Source organism: Protopterus annectens, chromosome 2.part0 (assembly GCF_019279795.1).
Source record: "Protopterus annectens isolate FY-2018-M chromosome 2.part0, PAN1.0, whole genome shotgun sequence".
In the NCBI taxonomy this organism is placed as follows: Eukaryota; Metazoa; Chordata; order Ceratodontiformes; family Protopteridae; genus Protopterus; species Protopterus annectens.
The window spans coordinates 1,597,344,144-1,597,369,640 of NC_056728.1; positions in this window are offsets into that span (position 1 = coordinate 1,597,344,144).

Sequence of the window (25,497 nt, forward strand, 5' to 3'; positions counted from 1 at the left end):
CCTGTGTCCGCATAGTACGTGATGTGTATGTTGCGGTGGTTGTGTATGGCAGGTGACAGGTGCGTATGTGATGGGTGTGCACTGACATCATGCAGCAGACATACCATGTAGTGCAGGTGCAGCATTCATTGTTTTGTGTACACGGTATGCGTGGTGGTTACATGTGTAGCACCATGTTTGTTCAGTTAACCCGTATGCCAATTATGGTGTACTTGCATGTGCCTACTGGGAGCACTGTTATCAGTTCCCCACGTGTAGCTGTGGGGTACCCACAGGCACATCTGGCAATATCAGCATAGCACAGGTACCCGCAACCGGCATGGACCCCTACATAGGTACATAGGCGCACATGTACATACCAGGCTATGTGCCCTACGGCATTTGTAATCCTAGCCAGAGTGTGTGTGGCTGCTAACACCCCTTAGGATGAGGATACCACATCCATCGGTCTCCTGTCCCCCGTCCAGCACTGACACAGAGATGATGCCTGGCGCATACCTATGATCACACATCCACACATCATGATTACTCCTGGACAAAGTCAGTCAGGACCTCTGCTTCACATGGGCTGGCAATCCTCTCCGTGTTGTAGGGGGTCTCTGGGCGTTGACCCTGTTCCCCCAGCACATCCTAGTCATCTTCGTGGTGAGGTGTCTGACAGTCGCTTCTGTGCCCGTGTTTGCCTGGAGCCTAGGAGGTGGAACATGTCCATGTCACCCAGGTCGGACATGGCCGTGTTTGTCAGGCACAGATCACCACAGAGCAGACGTGCTGGGAAGGTATACAGCTGGAGTCCCCTTGGTCGGGCAGCGTGTGACACATGTCCCAGCACCTTTATCCCCGTGTCGTGGAACGTTTGTGGTCCTTCCGAGTGCTGCAGGTGTCAGGTTAGGTACAGCCCAGATGTGCCATTGTACGCAATCATTGGTCTGGTGTGTGATGTGTACAGGGGTACAATGAACTCCCCTGATGTGGATGTGATTCCTTCCAGACCAGGTGGCCACAGTGGAATGTCTTCCCACCCACATTGGCATTGTGTGTGTTGACAGAGGTTACCGACAGGTGTGGTACCCATGTCCCTGAACATGTCCACCATGTTGAATGGATTACCACCTACATGTTACGTCGGGGCGAACATGTCCTTCCCACTGGGTAGGTCTGCACCTTCCCTGGCATGTAGCAGCAGGCCATGGCTCTGGCACCAGTTATCCATGTCTATGAGGCCCCAGGTGGATGTCCGTGTCAGATGGGGTGTTGGGTATGGTGGCCGGTGTGCAGTCATCTGCATACCTTGTCTGCCACAATCCCCCTATGTTTGCATGCACATTGGAAGGTCGAATGCCGAACGGCAGGGGGCCCAGGACTGAGCCCTGTGGGCCTCCACTCGAGACCAGCTTGGTGTCTGACACGGCACCAGGAACACAAACCCTGTGTGGTGTGACCTCCATCCATTCTGAGAACCATCGTGTGACATATGTCCCCACATGTACGCTGGCGAGCCTTTCCATGAGACCCACGTGGAGTGTGGTTTGAACGCTCCCACCAGGTCATGGTAGTCTGTGCAAACCGACGTACCCCCATCAATGGCCTTAGTGACCGCTCCAGACAGGCCGAGCAGGTTTGGGAGGCAGGATCTGCCCTTGACTAAGTCGTTGTGGGTATGTTACGGTATTGGCTGTACACCACTGTCTGTATTCATGGGCACCAGTATGGACCTCCCTGCAGCTTTGCAGACAAGGCTTGTCAAGCTGATAGGGCAGGAATGTCTACAGTCCATAAGAGCGCTACCCTGGCGTAGTGGGACCACAGCTGCCATATGCCATCCAGCGGGGACCTAGCCCGTAGTAAGGCTAACATGACACAGCGGCCTTATGTGTGGGGTGAGGGCCTCAATGAGGTTGGGTAGCACACAGCCAGGGACACCATCGGGGCCCATTGGTGCTGTGTTCACCGCCTAACAGATATCAGATCACTCCAGGGCATATGAGATGTTTGGGAGGCTAGACTCTGGTGGGATGGATACGTCCCCTCTTGGGGGGGGGGTGGATGTATGCATGGAACATGTCCACTGGTTTGTTGACAATGTCTGTGGGTGCAGTGACCGTTGTACCATTCTGGATTAATTCCGGCCATGACTGTGCGCTCCCACCCATGTCCCTACCACAGCTAAGGAAGGCCCTATGGTTGTCTCATGTGCCCTCTGCAGTACCACTCCCACAAGCGGCCTTGGATGATTGTATGTGTGGCCATATGTTAACGCCAGTATTAATGGGTGATGCCTTCCCTGGTACTGATATTGCTCTGTCATGTATTAGCTCCAACTGTTGTTGTACAGTTTGTCAGTGGCTGGGGTCCACCAGACCATGTGCCTGCCTTCGGTGGACAAGGTCCTGATGTTATCATGATCGCTTGTTGCAGACATCCCTGGGGGTGCTCAGAGAAGGCATTCATAAGGGTTTTGGCAGTGTGGCCTGTGTTCACCACTGGCATGGAGGCCTTCTAGGGTACCACACCGGTCGTATGATGTGTGTGGTTTGCTGTGGAGAGGTCGTCACTTAGGTCTCCCATGCCGGTGTTGGGTGCAGGATGTGGATTACCAGTGGATCCACTATACGGTCTGACATCACCATTGAGGGATGTACATCCTGTGTGGAGCATATCCTCCCCATGTGTGATGAGCAGAACTGGTATACGTCCCCCCTAGTGGGTATGGTTCATGGCTGTTTCACAGCAGTCAGGTGTATGAACACCTGGGACCTGTGGCGTAGGGTGTTGTGTCATGGGTAATGTTCTCAGTCTATGTATGGGTGGTTGATGTCACCCAATACGGCGGTGTTGTGAGAGCATGCACACTCACCAGTGTCCTCAGGACGGCTGTGCAGGTATCCTGGGTTTGGGAGGGTGGTCTGTAGCATGCAACAAACTGTAGGGCAGTCCTACCCATGGTTAATTGCACCTGGATCTTCCCCGCTGCAACGGCCACGTCTGTGGCATGGCCAGGTTGCTGTTGTGTGGCTGGACACACACGATGGTCCACAGTCTGCCACCCATGCCGTCGCACCATATGTATGCATGTCTGCTCTGTGCCAAGTCTAAGTGTCTGAGCATGCCCAGTAAGCAGCTGTGTAGATGGACACACAGTACAGTGCACACCGCGCCCGACTGCATTAATACCCCGGGTGCATGCCTGTTTCCCCATAGCCACACGTCTGTGGCATGGCCAGGTTGCTGTTGTGTGGCTGGACACACACGACGGTCCACAGTCTTCCACCCATGCTGTCGCACCATGTGTATGCATGTCTGCTCTGTGCTGAGTCTAAGTGTCTGAGCATGTCCAGTAAGCAGCTGTGTAGATGGACACACAGTACAGTGCACACCGTGCCCGACTGCATTAATACCCCGGGTGCATGCCTGTTTCCCCTTCGCAACGGCCACATCTGTGGCATGGCCGGGTTGCTGTTGTGTGGCCGGACACACGATGGTCCACAGTCTGCCACCCATGCCGTCGCACCATGTGTATGCATGTCTGCTCTGTGCCGAGTCTAAGTGTCTGAGCATGCCCAGTAAGCAGCTGTGTAGATGGACACACAGTACAGTGCACACCGCGACTGCATTAATACCCGGTGCATGCCTGTTTCCGCTGCTTAACGCCACGTCTGTGGCATGGCGGGTTGCTGTTGTGTGGCTGGACACACACGACGGTCCACAGTCTGCCACCCATGCCGTCGCACCATGTGTATGCATGTCTGCTCTGTGCCGAGTCTTTTTGTCTGAGCATGCCCAGTAAGCAGCTGTGTAGATAGACACACAGTACAGTGCACACCGCGCCCGACTGCGTTGATACCCCATGAGCATGTCTGTCTCCCCTTTGCAACCGCTAGGTGTGAGAGGCATGGCCAGTACACCCGCCGGGGATACACACGACAGTCGTCACCTATGTCTGCTACTAGGCATGTAGCCATGGCCAATGACATCCTGCATAGCCATGGTGACCATCCAGGTGACACATATGTGGCTGTCATGCCACATTGGCTGCCTACATCCTGCATGCCGGATGCCCTCTTATAGGGTATACTGTCATTTGGTGCATCCCATATTCCTGTCGTGATGTACTGATCAGTAGTTATTTGGTATTCCCGACTGCAGCACTAACGTGTTACTGTACGGACACCTTGGGATGGTAACAGGCTGCGTGACTGCACACTCTGACTTCATTCCCTATCGGATGCATTGCCTCTGCAGATGATACCACCCACCTAGGGGTATGCCTCCTGACAGTGCTGTGCTCAGTAATCCCGTTCTGTAAATGCTTCATGCTGTAGTGAGTTCATGTAGGTAGGCGTAGGTTCGACTCTCGGCCCGTGTGTGTGTGTGTGTGTGTGTGTGTGTTTCCAGCTGCCTCTGCAGATGAACAAGCTTTTAGACGCTTCGCAACACATACCTTGGCTATTGCCAGCTATTCTCTTACGGGTGATGTCACCCACCTAGAAGTATGCCTCTGACAGCGCTGTGCTCAGTAAACTCGGTAGCGCATTCTGTAAAAGCTTCATGCTGTAGTGAGTTCATGTAGGTAGGCATAGGTTTGACTCTCGGCCCTTGTGTGTGTGTATGTTTCCAGCTGCCTCTGCAGATGAACAAGCTTTTAGACGCTTCGCAACACATACCTTGGCTATTGCCAGCTATTTTCTTACGGGTGATGTCACCTGCCTAGAAGTATGCCTCTGACAGCGCTGTGCTCAGTAATCTCGGTAGCGCGTTCTGTAAATGCTGCATGCTGTAGTGAGTTCATGTAGGTAGCGTAGGTTCGACTCTCGGCCCTTCTGTGTGTGTGTGTGTGTTTCCAGCTGCCTCTGCAGATGAACATGCTTTTAGACGCTTCGCAACACATAGCTTGGCTATTGCCAGCTATTCTCTTACGTGTGATGTCACCCGCCTAGAAGTATGCCTCTGACAGCACTGTGCTCAGTAATCTTGGTAGCGCGTTCTGTAAATGCTGCATGCTGTAGTGAGTTCATGTAGATAGGTGTAGGTTCAACTCTTGGCCCTTCCCTGTGTGTGTGTGTGTTTCCAGCTGTCTCTGCAGATGAACATGCTTTTAGACGCTTCGCAACACATAGCTTGGCTATTGCCAGCTATTCTCTTACGTGTGATGTCATCCGCCTAGAAGTATGCCTCTGACAGCACTGTGCTCAGTAATCTCGGTAGCGCGTTCTGTAAATGCTGTATGCTGTAGTGAATTCATGTAGATAGGCATAGGTTCGACTCTCGGCCCTTCCGTGTGTGTGTGCGTTTCCAGCTGCCTCTGCAGATGAACAAGCTTTTAGACGCTTCGCAACACATACCTTGGCTAGTGCCAGCTATTCTCTTACGTGTGATGTCACCCGCCTAGAAGTATGCCTCTGACAGCGCTGTGCTCAGCAATCTCGGTAGCGCGTTCTGTAAATGCTTCATGCTGTAGTGAGTTCATGTAGGTAGGCGTAGGTTCGACTCTCGGCGCTTCTGCGTGTGTGTGTGTGTTTCCAGCTGCCTCTGTAGATGAACATGCTTTTAGACACTTCGCAACACATAGCTTGGCTATTGCCAGCTATTCTCTTACGTGTGATGTCACCCACCTAGAAGTATGCCTCTGACAGCACTGTGCTCAGTAATCTCGGTAGCGCGTTCTGTAAATGCTGCATGCTGTAGTGAGTTCATGTAGATAGGCGTAAGTTCAACTCTCGGCCCTTCCCTGTGTGTGTGTGTGTTTCCAGCTGCCTCTGCAGATGAACATGCTTTTAGACGCTTCGCAACACATAACTTGGCTATTGCCAGCGATTCTCTTACGTCTGATGTCACCCGCCTAGAAGTATGCCTCTGACAGCGCTGTGCTCAGTAATCTCAGTAGCGCGTTCTGTAAATGCTGCATGCTGTAGTGAGTTCATGTAGATAGGCATAGGTTCGACTCTCAGCCCTTTCCTGTGTGTGTGTGTGTGTGTGTGTGTGTTTCCAGCTGCCTCTGCAGATGAACATGCTTTTAGATGCTTCGCAACACATAGCTTGGCTATTGCCAGCTATTCTCTTACGTGTGATGTCACCCGCCTAGAAGTATGCCTCTGACAGCGCTGTGCTCAGTAATCTCGGTAGCGCGTTCTGTAAATGCTGCATGCTGTAATGAGTTCATGTAGATAGGCGTAGGTTCGACTCTTGGCCCTTCCCTGTGTGCGTGTGTGTTTCCAGCTGACTCTGCAGATGAACATGCTTTTAGACGCTTCGCAACACATAGCTTGGCTATTGCCAGCTATTCTATTACGTGTGATGTCACCCGCCTAGAAGTATGCCTCTGACAGTGCTGTGCTCAGTAATCTCAGTAGCGCGTTCTGTAAATGCTGCATGCTGTAATGAGTTCATGTAGATAGGCGTAGGTTCGACTCTCGGCCCTTCCCTGCGTGTGTGTGTTTCCAGCTGCCTCTGCAAATGAACATGCTTTTAGACGCTTCGCAACACATAGCTTGGCTATTGCCAGCTATTCTCTTACGGGTGATGTCACCCACCTAGAAGTATGCCTCTGACAGCGCTGTGCTCAGTACTCTCGGTAGCGTGTTCTGTAAATGCTTCATGCTGTAGTGGGTCCATGTAGATAGGCATAGGTTCAACTCTCAGCCCTTCCCTGTGTGTGTGTGTTTCCAGCTGCCTCTGCAGATGAACATGCGTTTAGACGCTTCGCAACACATAGCTTGGCTATTGCCAGCTATTCTCTTACGTGTGATGTCACCCACCTAGAAGTATGCCTCTGACAGCACTGTGCTCAGTACTCTCGGTAGCGCGTTCTGTAAATGCTTCATGCTGTAGTGGGTTCATGTAGATAGGTGTAGGTTCAACTCTAGGCCCTTCCCTGTGTGTGTTTCCAGCTGCCTCTGCAGATGAACATGCTTTTAGACGCTTCGCAACACATAGCTTGGCTATTGCCAGCTATTCTCTTACGTGTGATGTCACCCGCCTAGAAGTATGCCTCTTACAGCGCTGTGCTCAGTAATCTCGGTAGCGCATTCTGTAAATGCTTCATGCTGTAGTGGGTTCATGTAGATAGGCATAGGTTCAACACTCGGCCCTTCCCTGTGTGTGTGTGTGTGTGTGTGTGTGTGTGTGTGTGTGTGTTTCCAGCTGCTTCTGCAGATGAACATGCTTTGAGATGCTTCGCAACACATAGCTTGGCTATTGCCAGCTATTCTCTTACGTGTGATGTCACCCACCTAGAAGTATGCCTCTGACAGCACTGTGCTCAGTAATCTCAGTAGCGCGTTCTGTAAATGATTCATGCTGTAGTGGGTTCATGTAGATAGGCGTAGGTTCGACTCTCGGCCCTTCCCTGTGTGTGTGTTTCCAGCTGCCTCTGCAGATGAACATGCTTTTAGACGCTTCGCAACACATAGCTTGGCTATTGCCAGCTATTCTCTTACGTGTGATGTCACCCGCCTAGAAGTATGCCTCTGACAGCACTGTGCTCAGTAATCTCGGTAGCGCGTTCTGTAAATGCTGCATGCTGTAGTGAGTTCATGTAGATAGGCGTCGGTTCGACTCTCGGCCCTTCCCTGTGTTTGTGTGTGTTTCCAACTGCCTCTGCAGATGAACATGCTTTTAGACGCTTCGCAACACATAGCTTGGCTATTGCCAGCTATTCTCTTACGTGTGATGTCATCCACCTAGAAGTATGCCTCTGACAGCGCTGTGCTCAGTAATCTTGGTAGCGCATTCTGAAAATGCTGCATGCTGTAGTGAGTTCATGTAGATAGGCGTAGGTTCGACTCTCGGCCCTTCCCTGTGTGTGTGTGTGTTTCCAGCTGCCTCTGCAGATGAACATGCTTTTAGACGCTTCGCAACACATACCTTGGCTATTGCCAGCTATTCTCTTACGGGTGATGTCACCCGCCTAGAAGTATGCCTCTGACAGAGCTGTGCTCAGTAATCTCGGTAACGCGTTCTGTAAATGCTGCATGCTGTAGTGAGTTCATGTAGATAGGCATAGGTTCGACTCTCGGCCCTTCCCTGTGTGTGTGTGTGTTTGTATCCAGCTGCCTCTGCAGATGATCAGGCTTTTAGACGCTTCGCAACACAAACCTTGGCTATCAGCGGCCATTCCTTTACAGATGTTGTCACCCACCTGTACATGTGCCTCTGACGGTGGTGTGTTCGGTGGTCCACGTAGCGCATTCCATACCTGTGTTGTACGTTTGTGCGTTTGGGTATGTGGGGGTGTGGTCAATCACCATGCCTGCCACATGTGTGTGTGTGTCCATGCTCCCAGCTGCATGGGTTCATACGGTATGGCCTTGAGGTTTACGCAGAACACTCATATCCTGCCGCCATCCCTGTGTTTGTGGATGGTTGGATGCAGCTCGTGTACTGCTTGTGTGCCTGTTGTGGTCGGCGACCGCCGTAGCGTGTTCTCCACGTGCACCCTGCTATGGTGTGGTGGGGTGATGCTGTGTACATTACACTCCCGGGCCTGCCACATGTGTCCGTCTGTATCTCTGTCATTGTATATCTACGTACCTATGTTGTGCCCGTACTGCTGCTCTAGAATGGACAGCTGTCTTTCCCATGTATCGCATATTTGCACGGCTGACACATATAACTGTGGTACATTGCATATCCACTCATTGTCCATGCACTGTCCGTATTCCAGAACACCGTAATGACATCTGCTGGATATCGTGGCAGACAGCTATCCTTGCTGTCCTGACAGTGTACCCATACACGCCATACACCTTGTGTGTACTTGCCTAGTTATGGTGTGTGTATGTCTACCTGTGCTGTATGCATGGCCGTGTGTGTGTCCCGCTACAGCCATCTGTGCAGGTGTCGCCACTATGGGTAATCCTTGTGGACCGCTGTTTCATGTGCACGTCTGCACATACCTGCAGACCGTACTACGGCAGCGGCCTGAGATCGACTGCTGCCCTACGCTGTAGGGCTCCATGGCCCACCACCACAGCACATGCTGCCCCCATCTTGGTATACCTACATGACACACCTACTAGACAGGTGGCCCTACTAGTGCGGCCCTGGGCAGCAGGATTGCCGTATGCCTACGGCGGATATGGGCACATCACAGGGCATACGTTTACATTCGGTGTTTCTGACGTCCAGGTTATAATACCAGAGGGGGGACCTCATCAGCTATGCTATAGAATGCGGATCTAGTTGGATTAGTAGGTGGAGGGTTGGCCACACACCAGGGCTGACCGATGGAACACTGATGAGGCCTCTTTTGAGAAGCAGGTGGAGCAAACCCCCGTAACGGGAATGTAGTTTAGGTACAGATGTAGAGCTAGCACACATTTGTCCACTCTTTCAGTTCTGTACCGCTGTATTACAGTGATATGCTATGCATATCTTCCATATACATTGTTAAATCTTTGATTGATGAGTATTCGGCATAGTACAATATCATATGATACATGTGTTAATAGGATGCTTTCTGAGATGTTAACATATGTGTGTGTGGTTAACACTGCGTCTGTGCTTTCTATGCTGTGGTTACATGTTCATTGTTTGCGCAGAAAGTAACACATGGAAGTGTAAGGGGGGATATATAAAGCCTGGATGCTTCTATGTTATGTGTAAGTCTCACGGAGCCTACGGGTGATAGCGCTTACATGTCTATGGAGTAACCTTTGGATACCATATGTGACCTGTCGTGGACAAAATGTCTACGTTGACTGTTTCATCTACCTATGTGTGACTTGGTTTGTGTGCCATAAGGTGCCAGCGGGTCTTTGATGTTGATTAGGTGTATTTCATGGTCAATTGACATTAACCCTATTAATTCACTGAAGGATGTTCTTCATTGGTGGGGACGCCATAGTTTGACCATCGTATGGCTTTCCTAGCTGACGTTGATATTGTGCCATTGGTATGTGTTCCACAGGTCACCCATTTGTTCCGCGGTATGGGGCAGTAATCCCCATGTTGTTGCTGGCAGATCGAGTGCTGTGTACGCCGGTATTCGCACGGCGGTCTGGATTTCTATGGGGAGTGTATACTGTAGTTTCCATCTGCATTTCCTGTGTTATGCCTTACTGCAGCTGTGTGATTCCACCGGGCTTGCAGGTATGGGTGCCATCCTGGTCTGCATTTCCTGTGTTATGCCTTACTGCAGCTGTGTGATTCCACCGGGCTTGCAGGTATGGGTGCCATCCTGGTCGTAGGCCTGTCCATCCATGGGGATTGCCTACTGGACACTGTTATGGCCTGTACACATTCCACACCTGCATTTAGCATTATCCGGTGGATGCTTTGCATTATTAGTGGGGGGGTAGGTCATGTGCTACACCCACATCCCTCCCATGGGGCGGGACAACGGATTATCTGCCAAACAACACCGAGCCCCATTTCTGCATACCCAAGATCCCATTGCTGCAACCATCGACAGTACCCATTACACATCCATCATGTGTGCGGGACTGGGATGTGGATGCACATGTATGGACACGTCGATCTGGGGATTTCTGTTCATATGTCCTGCATTTCATGGACACCTGTCATCAACCTTAAACACGCTGGTGGTGCATATGTCTAACTGTGCCGTAGTCACGGCTATCGCATCATCTGGTGGTCGGAAACGGCTGGATGGAGTTCTGTTAGAAGGTATTTTTGAGTCCCACAATGGACACAAATGTGCATATGTAAAGTTAGATGTTGCTGGACTGTGTCCAACTGGCCAGTGGTTTCGACCGCTGCTGTATGTTCCCCAATCATGGATGTCTGTTTGACTACCCATTCTACGTGGTGCTACATAAACCAGGTGTTTTACAACTGTGAATAAATGGTGTATATCCAAAGATGCAGGTTAGCAAGTGCTTTAAATAAACCTCAAACATCCCAATAGGACATATCCGTCACTGTACTGTCAACATAACACCACCGGAACATGTTGATCCCCTATGTATTCATTGAAGCATGTTTTCTTTATAGGTAGGAACGCCATAGTTTACATATCCTAGTTGACGTTGTTGGTGTGCCATTAGTATGTGTTCCACAGGTCGCCCATCTGTTCCGCTGTATGGTAGCGAGTGCTCCCCATTTTGTTGCTGGCAGATTCAGTGCTGTGTAAGCCGGTGTTCGCACGGCGGTCCGACTTTGTATGGGGAATTTCAACTGTAGTCCCATGTGTATTTCCTGTGTAATGCCTTACTGCGGCAGTGTAATTCCACCGGGTTTGCAGTTATGGGTGCCATCTTGGTCGTACGCTTGTCCATCCATGTGAATTGCCTACTGGACACTGGTATAGGGCTGTACACATTTCACACCTGCATTTAGCATTCTCCGGTGGATGCTTTGCATTATTAGTGGGGAGTAAGGCAGGTACTACACCCACATCCCTCCCATGGGGTGGGACAACGGAGTACCTGCCAAACAACACCGAGCCCCATTTATGCATACCCAAGATCCCATGGCTGCAACCCTCAACAGTACCCATTACACATCCTTCATGCGTGCGGGACTGGGATGTGGATGCACATGTATGGACACGTCGATCTGGATATTTCTGTTCATATGTCCTGCATTTCATGGACACTTGTCATCAACCTTAAACACGCAGGTGGTGCATATGTCTAACTGTGCCGTAGTCACGGCTATAGCTTCGTCTGTTGTTCGGAAACGGCTGGAGTGATTTCTGTGAAAAGGTATTTTTGGGTCCTTCAATGGACACCAATGTGCATATGTAAAGTTAGATGTTGCTGGACTGTGTCCAACTGGCCAGTGGTTTTGACTGCTGCTGTATGTTCCCCAATCGCGGATGTCTGTTTGACTACCCATTCTACGTGGTGCTACGTAACCAGGTGATTTAGAACTGTGAACAAATGGTGTACATCCAAAGTTGCAGGTTAGCAACTGCTTTGGATAAACCTCAGACGTCCCAATAGGACATATCCGTCACTGTATTTTCAACATAACACCACCGGAACATGTTGATCCCCTATGTATTCATTGAAGCATGTTTTCTTCATAGGTGGGAACGCCATAGTTTACATATCCTACTTGACGTTGTTGGTGTGCCATTAGTATGTGTTCCACAGGTCGCCCATCTGTTACGCAGTATGGTAGTGAGTGCTCCCCATTTTGTTGCTGGCAGATTGTGTGCTGTGTACGCCGGTGTTCGCACGGCGGTCCGACTTTGTATGGGGAATGTCAAGTGTAGTCCCTATGTGTATTACCTGTGTTATGCCTTACTGCGGCTGTGTAATTCCACCGGGTTTGCAGTTATGGGTGCCATCTTGGTCGTACGCTTGTCCATCCATGAGTATTGCCTACTGGACACTGGTATAGGGCTGTACACATTTCACACCTGCATTTAGCATTCTCCGGTGGATGCTTTGCATTCTTAGTGGGGAGTAAGGCAGGTGCTACGCCCACATCCCTCCCACGGGGCAGGACAAAGGATTACCTGCCAAACGACACCGAGCCCTGTTTCTACATACCCAGGATCCCTTGGCTGCAACAGTCGACAGTACCCATTACACATCCTTCATGTGTGCGGGACTGGGATGTGGACGCACTTCTATAGACTCGGAACTCTGGGGATTTCTGTGCATATGTGCTGCATTTCATGGACAGCTATCATCAACATTGAACACGCTTGCGGTGCATATGTCTAGCTGTGCCGTGGTCACGACTATCGGTTCACGTGGTGGCGATGAAGGCTGGCACGCATTCCGTACGGGAAAATATTTGGGTCCTACAATGGACACCACTGTGCATATGTAAAGTGTAGAGCTTGTCGGACTGTGTCCGTGTGGCCAGTGGGTTTGACTGCTGCTGTGTGTTCACCAATCGTGGATGTCTGCTTGACTACCCATAGTGTGTAGTGCTACGGAAACCATGTTTTCCGAAACCGGAACCAAATGGTGTACATCCAATGTTGCAGGCTAACAACCGCTTTAATTAATCCCCAGAGGTCCCGGTTGGGAAGTATCGCCACTTTAATGTCGCAACAGCACCTCCAGACTAGGTAAATCACGGGCACTTTGGCACGGTCTTAACGGCCATTTGCAAATGTAATTAGCAGACACGTGTCAATACATGTATAATAATACATATTGTCATGCCGAAGTTAATCTATGTTATTTGGACAATGGCTTCTGCTATTGACATCCGTTGCTGTGGGTGTTGCCGGTTACCATACACATGGCTTTCTCAAAGGCTGAATTCACAATTCTGAACACTACTGTGGTCTCCTTTAAGGACCCTGAGCCAGTGGTCAACAGTACTGCAGCCACTGCATCACTTACATATGCCATCTACCGGTACCTACAGGACTGCATGGATCAGGCATTCCCTTACCCAACTGTGGTTCATTGTACCAATGCCAAGCATCCAGTGTAGTGTACCCCAGCCATACACAAGCTGTACAACGGGAGGGGGTGGCTACTACAAGGCAGAGCAGACACCTTGTGAGGTATGACACCCTTGGTCATTATATGTGTACAGCTACAAGCTGTCATAACATGGTCCGGGGCACGTTCCACAGATATATCTCCATGGACCTGGCTGACAATCATACAGCCTTCATTTGCTATGCTGGACACCTGGGAGGTCACTCCCACATATGCTCTGACTGGGTTCACGATGATGTGGAGTTTACTCAACATACACACATTGCCAACATACGGGCTGACAGGTTCGGTGAAGACATCTCCACACCCTCCCCCCCACATGAAGAGATGTCTGTACCGGCGGTTTGCGGTCCCCGAATGTTCTGTGATGCACGGGTGGGACATGCTCTCTCCAGGGTAGTGAACATAGCATCCATGGGACCAGCTGGTGTCCCGACTGTGTACTCCGCGATCTCATTGAGGAATTAGACCCACAGTTAGGACAGCTGTTTATTTCTAGCCTCACCTCGGGTAACGTACCCAGGTTGTGTCGCACGGCGACTGTGGTCCCACTTCACAGGGCCAATGCCTCCACTGACCCTGGTTATTACTGTCCCATTACCATGAGGAGACCTATCTGCAAAGACATGGGAAGGGATCATACTGCGGCTCATAGATGAAGGCATAGGGGACCTGCATACTTTGCATCCAACCCGGTTTGGCTTGGTCAGGGGCGGTTCATGCGTTTAAAGCATGGTTGACGTTTTCAGGACAGTCACCGAGGCCATTGATGGGGGTCTTGCAGTCCATACAGCCTACCTCGACCTGGCAAAGGCCTTCAACACAATACCCCCCTCGGGTATCATTGATAAACCCATCGGCTTGGATGTGAACACGTACATCGCAGGATGGGTTGTAAACTGGCTATGTGACACGACCCATGCGGTCATAGTTTCTGGCAGCATGTCGGACCTACTGCCTGTCGCAGGCGGTGTCCCACGGGGCTCTGCCCTGGGTCCACTCCTTTTCTACATCTACATTTCCACAGTACAGGCACACACAGGGGTGTTATGGGCGACATTGTTTGTAGATGACTGCGAACCGGGTGCCATAGAGGGATGGACATCTGACACAGATATCCTTCAAAGGGGCCTCCCAGATATGCATATCTGCTGTCAGGGACATGGCCTACAGCTAAATGCAAGGTAATGCAAAGTCATACCCGTCAAGGAGAACGAGGTCACCCCTGTCCGGCATATGGGTGGCAGTCCACTGAGCACAGGGGTAATTACCAGGGATCTGGGGACACAGGTTGTCGGTCACCATTCGTTCAACACACACGTTGCTATCGTGGTTCGGTAGGACTTCTACATTGCCCACCTGTTCGTGCAGGGATTCACATCTAGATCATGGTAGGTCATTGTCTCCTTGTACTCATTACGTGTTACACCTATGTTGAGTACATTGCCCCATTCGGAGGGTATCTGACCCGACACCTACAGCAGCTGGGAAGGCCCCATAGGTTAATTGTCATACAGATGCAGGGTGTCAGGGATTTGTGTAATGCTTCCCCACTGTTAGGACCCCTGCTCCATTCGGTCACATACCTCTTGTTCGGTGTTGACCTGTGCCTGACATACGAGGCCATGTCGACCCATATTTCATGTCTATGCTTCACCTACTGTATCTACATCCCTCGGAACCACAAGGGCAGGTGACGTGAACCTTGATGCGGTCATTAATAGGATGTGTTGGAGTGACACATACGTCACCCAGACACTCACTATGCTGTGGATCTACATCACAGTACATGTGAGGCAGAGATCCTTGCTAGCCTTGTTCGAGGGGGATCTTGTCTGTTGGATGGGGGATTGCAGATATACCCCAGAGATTACATCATTATCACTGCTTCACAGAGGTACGGCAATATCATAGGCAATTTATCTCCGGACCGGAAGGTTGGCAAAGGAATCCTAACTATGGACTAGGGTTATGGCTGACCTTGGGTAGATAGCCTACCCTGTACCTATGGACCTATGTACCTATGTTCATAGTTTGTCCCATTTACACTTGTCTATCCCCTATCCTCTTTCTCATGTGTATATTTCTGTGGCACGTGATTGTCCTCTGTATTACCTGCAAGTATGCTGTCTACAGTGTACATACGTCACGGTTGATTACAGTGTATCTGTGTCCCTACCACTGTGATACTGAGGACTACCACACATCCTTCACAACATTACATGCATATGTCCATTCTATTATTCTTTGGCCTATGGGGGGGTGTTAAGGCAATGGTTACACGTGTCCCTGTTTGTGCGCGCGTCATGGTGTTCTTTGACCAGCCTCCGTTGCGGTCGTGGGATGGACGGTAGTGTTGGTGTGTGTTTGGCATGTGTTTTCACTGCCGGTACATCTGGGGGAGGTGTGGTTGGCACATGTTCCTCTTTGCAGGGAGCCCCATCCTGGAGTTTTGTGTCATGCATCTACACTTGGCACGTGCCATATGTCTTGTGCTATTCCCACAGTCGTGTATGCCTTCATGCATTACTACTGCGTGTTACTGGCTGTTTGTATGTGGTACACATGGCGATTGTGGTGGTTGGCTTGGCCTATTCCCATGCTATGACATACACATCTGTCAATTAAGTTGTTAAAATCAGACTGTAACACTCATTAGGCTTTTCAAAATGACAGTCAATAACACAGGAAGCTCAGTTTCACAATGTTTTAATAGTGTACACCAGGAGGCAAATAACTATGCAGTACAAGTATAGAGTTTTGTCTGACTCTATACAGGAAGCAGCTTTATGTATATTGTGTTTACAATCAGCTTTTGATCACCTTAATGACGTGGTCAGTCACAGGGCATTTACATCACTATAGTCCACAATATTCTATTCATACGACGGTGCTAAGGTAATGCTTATTAAATGTTTTCCCATGAGAATAGCACAGCCTTGCAAGGCACCTGGTCAATTAGAATGTCCTTCTGTAAATGTTGCTCTTTCAAGGTTCCAAGCCTGTTCGGATACAATAGTCAGTTCATTTCCTAATAGGTTCCTTTGTCTCTCTGGTGAGCAGCTGTACTCTATCTTCGATAGAGCTCACAAGGCCATCCTCCTCAGTGGAAGGAAGAAAGATATACATGTACATACATTTATTATTCTCTAACCCAGCGGATAATTAATGCTGAAAGACATAAGCCTGCTGAACTGGTTACTGCCAGGGTCAGTGTTCAATCACACTTCAGCTAAGCTTCAGCCAATTACATGCAAGATCATTTCTACTGCCATATTGTAAAGTAGAATAACATGCATTATATACTATTTGCTTCTAAACTGGCACTTCATATGTGTTTCTATATATATTTTTCTAACAACATCCATCCGGCCATATGCATGTTATTCCGTCCTTTGCGTTAGCCGTGGGTGTTTGGCCGTCTGGCAACGCTACTCTCAACATGTGATGTCCCACCTTCCCCTTCTGTGCCTGTGGCACCCTGTTAGGGTGTCCTGTTTGGTAGGCAGATGTTCCGCTATATGTGTTTGACATGTCTGCATAGCTAATCATCGGTACGGTGGTTGAACATCCCGCCTTGTCCACATGTGTACAGTTATGTGCACCGTGGCGTGTGCAAGCCTATGGGGTTTGGACGGGTCCATACCACATGCGGGATGTACACATTCTGCCGACACATTCACATGCAGCCATTTGCATATCTGTACCTGAGGTGGGTTGTTAACATGTGGGGTACATATTTGCCCGCGTGGCACTGCCTAAGACAATCTTCTTACCACATTTCAGGTATGCCCATTGTGTGTAGGTGTGTAGCTGCGCAAGGCTGCTAGCTGGGTTGGGTGCACGGTCGTACATGGGTGCGGGTTACATGCTATAATGGGGCTATTGTGTATTACATTTGCATGCATGGGTTCTGCTTCTGGATATTACGCTTAGACATACGCCGTCCTGTGTATGCGACGAGCACGTTGCTGGGTGTGGTACATGTTGCTATGCACATGTTTGCCTGTGTTTAGGGTATCTTGGCTCCTTCTTGTTGTTATGTCGACAGGGCTACCCGGCTGTGTACTCTCACTACTGCTGGTGACCATTAGGGTTGCCACCTTTTCCAATGCCCAAAGTGGGACATCTTTTGTGGAAACATCGGATTTTGCAGGACAACACATACCCACAGCAAGTAGAGATGAAAGAACTTCACTTTTTTGCAAAATTAAACGCTTATTCTCATAGCATTTGGGTTGCTTATTCTGTTTCTTATGCCATGTATGTGTTTCAAATACAAAATAAATGTTTTATGCTGCTATTAAAGGTATATTGAGGGAATATGTTTGTCCGGAAATCTCAGGACATTTGCCATTTTTCGATTTTTTGGCGGGACACAACTGTCAAATGAGGGACTGTCCCTAGCAAAGTGGGACAGTTGGTAACCCTGGTGACCATGCCCATGTCGCTACTTCTATGTCGGTGCGGCGCGCTGACATGCTGCGGTACACCTTCTCTGGGTAAGCCCACTGACAGTGCATTGCGGGACGGACACGGTATTACGCGTATCCTTTGTTCCTTGGACGGGTACACTTAGGGCTTCGTGGGTTGTGTTTGCTTCTCCGTTTTGTTGGGACGGGTACTATGTTGCATACTCTGTGTGCATTTCATTCTGCACGGGCCCTGGCTGGTGCGGTTACTATTATGGGCGGCCTGTGGGAATCAGCACTTTAGGTTGCTCATCGCCTGCCGGCTTAGCCACGCCTCCGGATGCATCCTACTTGGGCTCGCTCACGTGCCCTACGCACGTGTCTGTGGTGGCGGCGAGCACTCATTACTATGCATATGGCGCTACTACGCCACTATTACACTGCACTACCGGCGCAGGCCTTACACCGGCCTTGCGCTGAGCTTCATGAATCCCGGGGAGTGCAATTAATATGGTTTCTAGCAGCTGATACCAAGCTAGAGTGCACTCCATCAGCTTGTGAAACTGCATCAAGAGAAAAAATACTGAGGTGGTTACCAAATAACAGATAACTATTTGATGTTTAACTATGTCACTACAATATTTGAATATGCAAACTTCTCTCAAAGTATGTGCTATCAAAATCTACCTCTACATCTATGATTACCTTCAGCTTATTCAAAAAATGATTCTCTGGATGATATTTTTTTAAAAAGATTGCTTTGTCTTCCTTGAGCACATTCAAAAAATATTAGAAGTTAGTTGAAAATTCTAAACTAATGTTTTCTTTTGGGACCCAAGTAATGAAGGCTATGTTCTGTTATAGAAGCCTTCCAGACGTACCTGGTGCTCTTCAATATCAGATATAAAATGTATGAATACCCACCATTATGCTGGATTTGTGACTAGAGATCCAGCTTCAGGAAGTACCCTTCTCCTAACCCTCTTTCTTTTTGTATGAGGAAGCAGGACATAATGAGATGGAGGAGAGAGATTCAAAATATTGGAGAGTTCTATACGTACAGTTAGTCCTTATGCCAGTTCTAGAAACTTGCATCTTAATCACAAATTCTCTGTTAGATGGTGTACCAAAAATCTTCATTACTTGATCAAAGAAAGAATTCAGAAGCCTGATTTTAGACAGACAAAACAATAATTTAAAATATCTGCTTATGTTAACTATAGCTCATGTTAACAGACAGTAATATGTTGTTTAGAAACATTTGAGGAGCTTCAGAAATAATGTATTACCTGTAAGATTTTGGTGGTAGACAGATACAGAGAAATAGATGAATTAGATGGGTTGTTGCTTATGACGTGAGTATTGAAAATGTTGTGGAGAAATGATGGTAGTGATAGAGAGTGGAGAAAACCAGCTAGAAGGAGTGAGTGAATGTCTGGAAGTAAAGGCTCCCTATCTGGGAGGCTGTACTGTACCTCAGATAATTATAACTACTCCATTGTTTGTGTCCCTTAGGATGGGGGTAATCTATCAGCATATCAGCCTTTGCAGAATGCTGGAGCCCTTAACTTTCTAAAGGATTTCACTTTTATTGAGAAGTAAACTATCCGTTATTAAAGGGCGGTAAACAGGCATTATACTATGCCATTATTTAAAGAAAGTAATGCTATATTAGCAACCAGTTTTTAGAACTTAGTGCCTTTTTGAATCTTTTATTGAAAATTACTCATATATCACTCAAAAATAATAAACCAACAGTTTTCAATATTTCAATACATTCATCTAAACAATAAAGGACAAATAATCCATAAATTACCAAAAAACACTTGATGATTTCACTCTTGTGGTCCTTTCTAATAACATTAAACTCTTCCATTAAAAAAAGTAATGGATTAATACCCTTAGGGATAGAAAAACAACATAAATGAAAATAGGCTGTGCATTAGTTAACTGTGCTTCTTGCGTTTCTGTGTCTAAAGTGTAGAGAAAGCATAGGTTACAAGGAGCATACAACCATAGATCACATTCCTCTGTACTGTTTAGCATTGTAAGGAATGTCAGAAACATAAAAGTAGAGTATTAGCAAGGGATTTTAGTACCCAGCGCAAAACCTCCATTTTGTGCCTGCCCAATCCTATCTCGTTGCTGTCTCAACCCACTAGCACAGTGTTGGTCTACTCCCTAGCTCACTGCTTCTCAAAGTTCAATACTCCGATAATAGTTTAAAGCTCCATGAGCTGTACATTATATGTAAAGGTAAGGAGTAGGCAGTTAATGATAAAAAAACCTCGTTAGCCTCCATTTCCTCTATTTGACCATTTCTGTTATATCCGTTTTGTTACAATTACTTCATGGGGACAACAGCTGCCTTATTCAGAATAACGTCTAGTTTAGTTAGATGTGATCAGATTTCTTTTACTGTGGTTGACACTGCCGTTCAGCTACTTTCTACTGAAGACAACTGCCTGTTTTAGAATCATTAAGGAGCACTACCTTCAGGGTTCTGTTCAGATTTTTGGGCTACCAAGCGGTAAATGAAAGAATCAAATGATAATTAGTAGGACATAGCTTTTTCCTTTAAAGAATGTAACATTGTACAATAAACTGTCAAAGTTAGTGAAGTATTTGCATGAAAATTTAGTAACTGAAGATGTTTTGTGAATAGTCATTTGTTTTTCATCAAAAGTAGTCCTTCTATCTTTTTGTATATGTACCACTTACATGTTCAACCTAGCAGTCAGCCCTGTTCTTACAATACGTTTTGAGGTGAGCTGAGTTGAACCACAATACAAGGGTGGAGCAGGGGATTCATTTTAAACATTTTTTAGACTTTCTGCAGTAAAGTGCAGGTAAAAATTTCTGTGCCTCATTTTGATTACTCACTTATTCTTAATTGCATTCATCAAGAGTTTTTATCTGCGGTTCATTTCTAACAAAGTGCTCTGCTGACAAAATTATTTAAACATACCAATGCCTTATAAGTGTGTGTCTGTGTGTTTGTAGGAGGGTATACTGAGCAATTTGACAATGAGAGACATGACTGATATGACTAATAAAATGGCAGCACTATAAAATAAATACTAGTCTTAATATACTTCTCACCCAACTTTCACTGAACTGATTCTCTGAAATTATTTTATTTCCAAAAAATGCTGTTTTCAATAGGGGTACTGATATGATCAACATTATTAATGTTTATAGAAACAATTATGCACAGAAATATTCACTAGGACTAGACATCTCTTGCTAAGACATTTTCTTGCAAACACATACTCATTAGAGAATGTCTTAGGCACTTGTGCTGGTCCCTTTGCCAGCAAAGCTAATATTAGAAGCTAGCTGGACTATGGATCATTGTGGAGATCTTGCAAAATACTGAGAGTTGAGGGAGAAGCCAAAAAAGCTATCTTCTTAAATGCCCCCCAAAGTATATAGTATATATAGATGGATGTATATCTACATCTATCTAGAGATATGTATGTGTGTGTGTGTGTGTGTGTGTGTGTGTGTGTGTGTGTGTGTGTGTGTGTGTGTGTGTGTGTGTGTGTGTGTCTACCTCTCTATCTGTATATATAAATGCTTTGCTTATTAGTGCCCTCAGCAAGCTGGTACCTTGGACAGGATCTCCATCACAGAGCCCAAGACAAATAAAAAAGCAATAATCTAAAGTGGCTCACTAAGTAAAATTAAGCAAGAAGTACTCCAGGTTTTCAGGACAAAAATGGGAAGGGTGGAGTGCAAAAGTGAAGTTCAAAGAACTAGAAAGCTATGTGCATCTCTCCTGCAAAGCCCTCTGAGGTGCTAAATAATAGTCAGGAGCTCTTATTATATCTCAACTATAGATCTAAACCAGAGAAAGTGCACCTGGAAGCACAGGATTCAGCAAGCGTTTGTGCAGCAGCAGATGTTGATTGCTTCAGATGGGCACTTGATATGGGCACTCGATATGTGGTAAGGTATTACTCCATGGTAATCACTGTCAACAGCATGTCTATTGTCCAAGTGCTTGGAAATAAAGTCTGACTTGTGGATGTCCTCTAATGAGGAAGGAGATAAATGACTGTAGCAGATTTGCTGCTTTGTGGTTTGATGTCTGAGATCAGGAAATATACTGTCCAGTAGGAGAATGTTTCACTACTGAAAATCGATGATTGGCTTCTGCAAACCTTCTGGCTAAAATGTGTGTGGCAGCTAAAAAGAAATCAGGAAGAAACAGTAAAAAATAATTAAGTGGGATTAAGGCTGACAAGAAGAGAGGGAAAAGTAGGACTATCTTAGGTCAAAATATTGTATACTATGCTGGCTTAGATAGTGAAGAGAACAGATGGGGGAGTGGCAGACAGCATGGCTCAATGTAGCAGCAGTAGAATAGTGTGATGAGGTCTGTGCTCCCAGTGGTGTGCACCTTGATTGCAAGCTTGCACATGCATAGAAAAGCACATGTACCTCCTGATTACGAGCTATTGCAAGACTTCCAATTTTGTTGGGAGCGTGAGTTAGTGCATACACCCTCCCTGACAGCTGTGTCAGCATTGTCAGTCTTCTCACCTGCTCCAGCCTGGCTGAGGCTAAGTTGGACAAGTTGACCCAGGGAATGAGGTGAGGAGATAGTGGCAATGGCTGGTTAGCTGTAAGGAAACAATATCTTGTAATCTTTGCCTTGTGTTTTGGTGATGCAAAGGTGGAAGAAGATAAATTGCTGACAAATAATTCAGAATCTACCTTTTACTTGCTGTATGAAATAAGTGAAGGTGTCAGCATCTGTTTGGTCATTGCCATCTTCAAGTTTTAATGTAGTTCTCACCAAAACTTCACTGAACTGCTTTTCTGAAATTGCTTTATCTCCTAAAAATGTTATTTCTATCTGTCTACCTCTCTAGGTGTACTTTTAATGCAGTCTTCAATAAATAGTGTTAGTGATCTGATTGTCCATAATAAAGCAAACTGATTTTGAACAGTTTACTGATGCTCTGCAAATGTTTATTTCTACAGGACTGAACAACAACCATTTCAGTCTGAGGCCATCTGTAAAAATGAGGATATATTTTTTTCTATGTTGCAGGAATATCAGACCAGACTATAATAGGCATGAGATGTGGGGGCTTCTGTTGTCAACATGGTATAAGCTGGGACTCTGCACTCTCTACAACTAACTAAACATTTCCTGTTGCTAGAACAATATATTATTACTCATCCCACTTTCCCAATAACACTGTCATAAAGTCTCATTTAACCATTGTGATGGGTAAGCAAAAAGTTCCATATTATACATCAGGCTATGCGTTCTTGTGTAGAAGTTCTGTCACTAAGCCCTGATATGTAAATATATACTATCTCTGATGTTTCTTAGACTCAGAGAAAAGGGAATACTGTTATTATATTTTGTCCAAATCAGTGTAACATCAGAGTTATATTTAGAGAATAGGGTTGTTGGGAGAGATTCCCAAAACTAAGGATAGTGAAGAAAAGCTCTCCTACAAAAATGCATTTGTAGGATTGTGGGTTTTTCTTTATAAAATTTTAGAATAATGGGTGACAGATGGTTGGATGCTAAGGTGCAGGAACTTGGGAGTTTGAGTGAAAGCAGATAAAAAATAGAATGATATTTTTCAAGGAATCTTTTGTTTCATTCATTGAAATATATTGAAGTCATGCATTGTTGGACTGAGAACACTGAGTACATGTTCTTCACTTGTGATATTCTATATCTGTATATATATATATATATATATATATATATATATATATATATATATACATCTATCTAGCTAGAAGTACTTGTAATAGGTGAAGCTTCCTAAAGTTGGCCTGTCATTTGTCAAAATGCTTTGGTCACCAAATCAAATGATCATTAGGTGTATGAGGCTGACAATCCTCAGGATTAGGGAAAATGCCCTTGCCACAGAGACTGTGCAATCTGTGAGATGAATTAAGTAATTAGAAAGGGGCAAAGAGATGCAGGGGGCTGCTTGATCCCCTGAAAAATCATCCCCTGAATTTAATAAAATCTGTGTAGGCATAGTGTAGACCCTATGTGCAATGATACCGTGTCCATATACACGGCTCCCCCTCGGCAGAGTGCCATGCATATTAATCATGGCGCATTGCAGAGGAAGAGTTGTGGAACACAGTTATTGAATCAGTGTAGGGAGTGTAGTGCTAACAGTGTCCACAGATGAGTAGCACACCACCTGCACTGTCCAATTGTATTATAGCATAAATAGTATTTATTTATTTTTTTAATTATGTTTGTGCAGTGCAGAGCACAGCAATGCTAAGCAGTGCCAAGACACTTGCCAGACATCTAAAAATAGAAACCGGATGTTTTTTAATTATTTATTTAAAGGTCAAATTTAAGCAGAGCTGAGCAGGTTTGCGTGGTGCAGCATGGTGCTCAGCACTGCTTAATGGTAGCTCACAGATATATGTAAAGGTATAGCAAAATTCCACATATCCACATAGCTAAATGGGTAGAGTTATGGCCTTGTGCAGTCGGTGCAAGGTATGAATACATGGAAGGGCAAGTAAGGATTTATTTTCAAAATACACATTATGCTAATTATTTTTAAATTCTGGCTTGCTACGCTCAGCTAAGCTCTGCTAAGACCTGCTAAGCACTGCATAAACAAAATAATGGCTGATAATGTTAATGAACTGCTTGACACCGCTTGGCTGGTTTGTGCACCATGAAGCACTGCTAAGCACTGCTTGGCTGAGCTGATTTGCTCGGTGCTAAGCAGCACACCACATTTTTTAAATATTGCCCAATGGCATTTAAGGGGGGGAAAACAGGCTGTATTAGATGCACTAGGGAGGAATACAGCATAATCCATTGGAGTTCTACCTGCGTAGTGACTATGGCTGGCATTGGAGAGGGTGAGCACTTCCGTGTGCAGTGGTGGAGCATTGAAGAGTCCAGGGTCATGTTTGGACTCCTGGTGAAAAAACATAATGATTGACTGCTGCAGGGAAGGTTTCATGGCTCAGAGTGAAAGCGGAGGCCTGGGACTGGCTGGCACATGACTCACCAATGTGACAGGTATCTCCCACACAGGTGAGCAGGTTCATCACCACCATGACGACCTGAAGCATAGAAAGGGGGATCTCTTGGACACCTGAGTCTGAGAAGCTCAGGCAGGGAATGCCCCACAAGTTTGTAAGTAATTTTACTTTTGTTTCAGCAATACTTAATCTGAATGTCTGATAAACTGGTATGCATAATGGTATGGTTCTCTCCTAATAGCTGCAGAAGAGAGGGCTCACAACATCAAAGCAGATGCCGGGTGCTTGGCCAGGTTGTGCCGTGAGTGTGGTGAGTACAGATGCATTTTGCTATCTATAGTTAAATAACCAAGAAAGAGTAAAGCTTTAACTGCAATTACATATATACAGTAAAGATTGTATTGCAATGAATGTGGACTTAAAGGTCTACTGCAATAAGTGCATACTGCCAACTGTAGTGCAATAATCAGGGAAGACTAAAGCATTAACCATAATAACTTATATGCAATAAAGTTTGTAGTGCAATAACTGTGGAATTACATCTGTATTGCAAGACCTGCATAATGACAACTATTGTACAATAAAAATTCAAAAGTATACTAGTGAGTTAATGAAGGTATCTGCAATAATGTCTGTTGTGCAATAAGTGTAGATTCAGAGCTGTTTTGTAATAAATGAATTATGACATCTGTTCTGCAACAGCACAT